Below are 6798 nucleotides of genomic sequence, written 5' to 3' on the forward strand. Positions count from 1 at the left end.
AAGCAAATGGAACACACACCGAATAGCGTGATAAGTGGACGCACAATATTCACAAAACAACTAAAGAATTCCTTAAGCTCTGACCTTCCCCGCCAACGGGTTTGGGAAGTAGATAAGGAGGAGGGACATCAGGAGTTTGCAACCGAGATCTTCCCATCACAGCTTCCAACTAAAGTACAGTGACTGAATGTGCCACTAGGGGGACGGTTGTTCCATTGAGTCTGGACACAACATTGAGTGCCTCCACACGCTGTTCTGGAATTCCAGCCCCTACAATCAGTTCCAAGAAATTGTAACAGACTAAAAAAGATTACCACGAGGAGGTGTCAAATAAAGACGTATAACAACCATGTATATTAATGACTTACAAATATTGTAAAAAGTACATTAAATATCACCTGTATTCCATAACAGGAAAATACTCTAAATTGAACACCATAATGCTAAATGTTGACCAAATATTAATGTAGTAAAAACAACAAGTGAACAAAAATTTCTACATATAATACATACTATATAAATACAAAAAGTAAACAAAAAATAGCTAATGATTAATATGCATACTATATATATAACTATTGACATGTAACTAAACTGTCCCTTAAAAAAGGTTTCTGTTATGCTTGTTTTTCAGCTAAATAAACACAAAAGGGACATTTCTATTGTGTAATAACACTTGACAAACCCTCAATCCATCCTTGAAATTGTTTGGAAGTCCTTCAGGCCGTGCTTTTGCCCTTTGTGCAGAGATTGACAGTGTTGGCCCCACGGAAAATAAAGAGTTGTGCCACTGTTGTGTCGCATTGCAAACAGCCTCCAAAAGCCAGTGTGAATGGAGAAAGGGGCGAGCGTGGGGGGCCCAAAAGCCCCTTCCAACCCAGCCTGGGTGGTCTGGCCCCTTCACCAGGCTGGGAGCTGACTGCCGCTGGTCGCTTGGCAATGGAGGCCTATTGAGTGTAAATTTTATAGGGTTCATTCTACACACACACCCAAGCACACACACACACACACACACACACACACAGAGAGGGTTAGTCATACAAAGGTAAGAATTCCAACCACCATCGCTCTTCTAACAGCAGGAACGTATTAAATAACGGTACATTAACTGATTAACATTGTACATTTTGCAACTGTTGAGTTTTTAAACGACCGCAAAACAAAACGGCAAATTGAAATGTGACATTTGTCGTAACACGGTTCAGGATAAATGCTCACTGTAAACTAAGGTGACAATCTCTACTCGTGTTTTCAGTAAACCACATTATTTTTGTCGTAATTAGCGATGGGTGATCCTTTGGTGCCAGGTTGCACATAACATTGGCAAAGCCTTGTTGCATTAAGGGGCAAAGCATATTAGACCTGTTTAAGTTTAGTTAAGTAGGGCCTCACAAGTCATGCTTTCCAATTACCAGTTAAAAGGAGCCGGTAATTAAAAGCAACAAACATGTCTTTAGAATGCAAACGAGAACAATTAAAAGAGCCTCACAAGTGAATTAGTGGAATCAGTTCTGAATTAGCACTTGGAATACACAGCGCTACTCCAGAGTTTATCGCCCCTCCCATTCACTGACACAGAACACAGAGCCACCAGTAGCAGGGGGGGGGGTGTGGGGGGGGGGGTCTTTTTTTGAAGTCCAAGGGGTTCTCTTTCTCTCTCTTCTCCCCCCTCTTTCTCTTTCTCCTGGCCCAAGGAAAGGGAGACTGAATCAATTGAATCAGGGGATAATCTTCTCCTTGTACATGAGAATGTGTCCCTCCCTCCAGAGGAGATGATCCTAGTTGCCTGAGAATAGAGCCAGGTGCAGGGGAGAGGGAGGTGCGCGGGAGGGGGGCCTCCTCTCAAACAGCACCCTATCCCCTCAGAAGTGCCCTCAAGTCGACCAGGAATCTGGACAAAAGTAGTGCACCATCCATGCGGGAGCCTGTGTCATTCAGACCTCGGGCCAGAGGAGGGTGGCCATGTCTGTGTGGTTCAAGCCGGGGTCGTAAAACCACCGAAAGGGGCCCACCCTCGTCCCCCTTTGAAGAGGACGGCGTGCCTGTTTTGGGCTGTGATTTGTGGTCACTGGGGCAAACAGTTTATGGTGGCCTGAGGCTACCACCCAACCCCCCACCCCCCCCCCAACCACGCCGGCACAATGCGAGGTATGTGGAACCATGAAGCACCGTGATGCACCGTGAAGCACCGTGAAGCACCGTGAAGCACCGTGAAGCAACGGATTCTCCCTTGGTGTGGTTGGGCTGTGCCAGGGCATAAACTGTTACACAGCTGTGTGTGAATGTGCATGTGTGACTGAGTGTGTGTGTGTGTGTGTGAGTGTGTGTGTGTGTGTGACTGTGTGTGTGGTTGTGTGTGTGTGTGACTGTTTGTGTGTGAATGAGTGTGTGTGTCTGAGTGTCTGAGTGTGTGTGTGTGACTGTGTGTGTGACTGAGTGTGTGCTAGCAAAATGTTCACAAATGTTATTCCTCGCAGAGGTCAGGAAATGGAAAGTATATGTTAGACCGCTGACCCATAACATATAGGGTCACCTCAATGAAGAGGACGGCCTCCTTCACAACTAACTCATTTACTGAAGATATGTAGCATTAAAGCAGCCTTCTTAGTCTGGCTACACTTGTTGCCCTGAGGCAGACTGACAAACTATAAAGTCATCACAGAGGAGGGAAGGAATCTTCACAGCCAACGCTTGCATATGTTCACACACATACACACACACACAGTGTGCTGAAGAGAGCACATATGCATGTACACACATGTAGGATTTCATACACACATACACGGTCGCACTCACATGTATGCACAGGACGGACGTACACACACACACACAGGGACACACACACACACACACACACACACTCTGTCTGTGTTGTGATTTATCCCATCACCTGTGGAGGGGCTTAGACTACTAGACACATTCCCTCGTCTTTGGGCGGTAATTTGGGTCAGAGTACAACCAGAAAGCAACATCAAAGAAGGTGTGAGGTACAACCACATTTCAACATCAACATACATAGATTTTTCATTTGTGTTAATTGTCTGTGTCAGGGGTTAGTGGTTATGTGCTGCGCACTCATCTGATTGGCTGTTTGTCTCCAGATATTCAAATACCAAATGAGCAAGTCTCCGGCAACACACACCAGCGGAGAGCGTTTGAAAGTCGGCGTAGGCTGTGTACTTCAGAGAGATCCACACACTGAAAAAATGAGTTCACAACTCAACAGCGGGCCACAGAGCATTGAGCAAGAATCAATCACTGACAGCCTTAGACGCTCACAGGAACGATTGGGTCATACGTTCCAGTCCAGTCCTGTTTCTGTAGCTGTAGATCTCAGGAGAATCATGTTCCACGCGTTCCGTTCACATGCTACTCCCACAGCCATGTTCCTGTCAACAAACAGGGATTATCATTTTGGACAGATTGCTAAATATTCTCAGAGCACACGTTGTGGTACTGTTTTAAATGATTCATTGAGGTTTTTCTCCTGACTTTTGTTATGTAAATTAAGACGTTGTTGCATACAGGCTCTGTGGAGTACTTTGTTTTTGTTGCGATCGTGTTGCCGTGTTGCCGTCGCTATAGAGTGGCATCTTACCAAGAAGCAATCTGTTGTCACGCGGTATCGGCTGCCAGTATTTGAATAAATCATCGTTTTCAGCTAGAGGTGATTCTGTTTGATTTTCTATGACCTATATAACAAGACGAGCCGGAGAGACAACAGAGCCGCACTAGTTAGTACAACGCCTGCTGTGCCCACTGCAGCCAGGCCACACACTAAACACTGTGGCTTTCCCGGCTGATGTGGCACCTAGAAAAGCAGTTTGTGAGACGTGTCTCGGTCAGAGAGAGCCACGCTGAACTAGTTGTGCCACTGCGGCCCAACTATGTGTGGAGCCACTCCCTTCTCTGTCGCAGATACCCAAGCCATGTCTTGATTTGATCACGCTATACTCACAGGAAACATCCTGCTTGGCAGGATACGCCCACTATTAGACCCAAGAGGACGTTGGCTTGTCCTGGGATTTAAACACCTCTTAAATAATGTCTCTTCATGCCAAAGAATTCCGTCCGGGTGTTTTTCTTTTTAACATATGTATAATTCTCTGATTTAGGTTATGGTTAAGCAGGCCTCATTTGGCCTGTATTTCATTTGGAAATAGAATACCTGAATGGAACTGTTTGTGACAATTTGACAATAAAACGGTCTCATACCTCAAAATGAGGATAGAGCAAGCAGATAAAATGTGTCATTCGCATAATCAGTCAACCCTTATTAAACATATCTATTAATTATTATTTACAAAATACATAGTTGTGTGTTGTTGTGCTTTTTGCAGTTAGTTGGTGGGTGCACCTCTCGTGTCCCATAATGTCCTGTACATAATTCAGGTGTAAACGGACAGTGGAAAGCTAACTTGAAGGCATTTTTCTTTAAAAATGAAGTGATTGAAAAGTAAATGAAATAGATGTGAATAGACAGTAGAAACATGTTGACACCACATTGGAGCAAAGGTCAATAACAAATGACAATCGGTCATTTACACCCCAGTCCTGAGTTAGGAAACGTGTGTGAGTGTGTGTCCTTGTCTGCACGGAAAGATTAGCGCCAAAACGGGGCAGATAGCTTGAGTAGCCATTGAGTAATCATCTTGCTGTCATGTAAAACAGTTGAATGGCTTGGAGCAGAACATGTACAGGGTCCTGTTGTAACTACAGTAACTCTAACACTGCACGACAATTAGCTATGAAGTTGAAGGGCTGTTTCTGAGCACAGACCACAGTATAAATATGAGATGTGATAGGAGGAGACAACAGGAGAGAGAATAGAAAGTGAGACAAGGAGAGAGTGAGAGGAGAGACAAAATAAAGGAGAGAGAGAGAATCAGAGACAGCGAGAAGCAGAAAGTGAGACTGGGGGTGCAAGTGAGAGGAAGAGATAGGAGAGGAGCTAAAACAGGAGTGAGCAGGAGGGAGCAGGCACCGAGGTATGCACCGCCGCCTGGGTCCGCGAGTCAATGAAGACACACGTTAAATAACACAATTCACCGCGTCAAATAAGCGTATTGACCAATCAGCATGTCAATATGAACTATCGCCAGGTGTACTTTCCTTTTTTACCTAGCTGTTAAGCCATCACTTGAAATATATAAGCCACAGTGCATATGTCACCGTTTTTCCAGTGGTCCTTGTGACTCTGTTGGTGGTACCGTTCTGTGTTGCTCACCTGCCTCTGTAGCAGGACGGTAGTAGGCATACTTCGGTTCTGGATTTAAGCCAAGGGTGAAAACGTCCATCTCCTTCCTCAAAATAGCTAGGACGACTAGCCAGAAACTAGCTGATGGATACAATGATGTTCTCCTAATCGAAACAAGAAACATATCCAAACATCATAATCTATTTCAGTTTGACAACTAACAAGGTGTCAACATTTTAATACCGCTTATTGTAAGAGCGTTTTCGTTGTTGGTCATGTTTGGACCGGATCTATTTCAGTTGCGCACAAGAGCCGTTTTAAAAGTCTATAAAGACGTTAGTTCCTTTTTGTTCGGGGCAAAAAGGCTAGTTGGCTAGCTTGTTTATTTATAGTTAGAATATAATCACATTAAGCGAAATAATTACTAGGAAAATCGAACATGACTGCAGATGCTGGTCGTTGTTTTCAGGATAGTTGTACAATCTATTTCTTATTTCACGTCAAGTATTATTTTTTTATGCGTCAAATAGCATTCCATTTTAACAAGCAAAGAAGTAGGCTAAACGGCGGTTATAGCAAAGTTTTTTTCCCCACTTGCTTTGACAATGTAAACAAACTACTAGTAAAGCCATAGACATTGACTTTGAGAGAGTGTGAGATTAGAGATACTGACTTACGGACTGGCTAATCAAAAGACGAACCAAAACGCCTGATAGGACAATGCATTTTGACCGGCTAGTCTTTGAAGCCCGGGAGACTGAAGGACCCGTGAAGGATTCTCACAGCAACACCTCCTGATCAGTATGACCGGACAAGTACAGACAACCCTTCAACAAAAACCTATTGGACACATTTAGATATCAGTTTGTTTTCAGTTTAAGGATTGGTTATAGTCTAAGAACTCACCTAAAAAGCAAAACAAAAAAACTATAGATTTTTGCAAGGTTGTTTTTTTGTCTGGTGTTGTTGATGACTTGTTGTTTACTTCATCAATACTACCACCCCCTTCAGCCATTAATATAGTGTATTGACAACCTCTTTCATTATGTTTCGTCACACTGAATTAATTAATCACAACACAAATAACTTAATGCTGACTAGCCCTGAGGAAAATATCCTCAGATGGCCTGTGTGCGTGCATGCATGTTTGTATTTAATCTCTACTGAATTTAAATTATGGGGTTTGCTCTTCTTAACCAGTCATCAACTGGGTTGACCTATGACCCATATTAGTAACCTTTCTAACACTTTACCTCTGATTAATTTAGCTTGCTGATGTAATTTAAATCAATGGAATGGTCCCAAATGTACACACTGAACCAAATAAATAATTAATAAATCCAAATACTATTAAACAATGGATAAAAGGGAATACACAATCAAATTACTGTGAATACAGCAAGACATGTCATATATTGTTGATGGATTCGGCTGCTTGTTCAGTTTGTTTTTGAAGAACTGAGATGGGACTGACCAAAAGGAGAATGCTACCAGAGCCCAAGTTACTATTAATAGCAAATGTTGAGAAATCAGCTAAGGTAGAATTTTAATGGCACAGCTGTAAACTGCATCATCACAGAGTGTGACTACAAAATGTGCCC

General features: G+C 43.1%; 1 long non-coding RNA gene across 1 annotated transcript; it reads right to left on the reverse strand.

The window, feature by feature from the left end:
- Positions 1 to 501: 501 nt before the first annotated feature.
- LOC109616562 lies at positions 502 to 5950 on the reverse strand. The gene is made up of 5 exons (XR_002197756.2): positions 5875 to 5950; positions 5228 to 5361; positions 3280 to 3389; positions 3076 to 3198; positions 502 to 977 (listed from the first exon to the last, which is right to left on the reverse strand). It is a non-coding gene; the product is annotated as an uncharacterized LOC109616562 (long non-coding RNA).
- Positions 5951 to 6798: the final 848 nt, after the last annotated feature.

The sequence above is a fragment of the Esox lucius genome, chromosome 2 (assembly GCF_011004845.1).
Source record: "Esox lucius isolate fEsoLuc1 chromosome 2, fEsoLuc1.pri, whole genome shotgun sequence".
Lineage (NCBI taxonomy): Eukaryota > Metazoa > Chordata > Actinopteri > Esociformes > Esocidae > Esox > Esox lucius.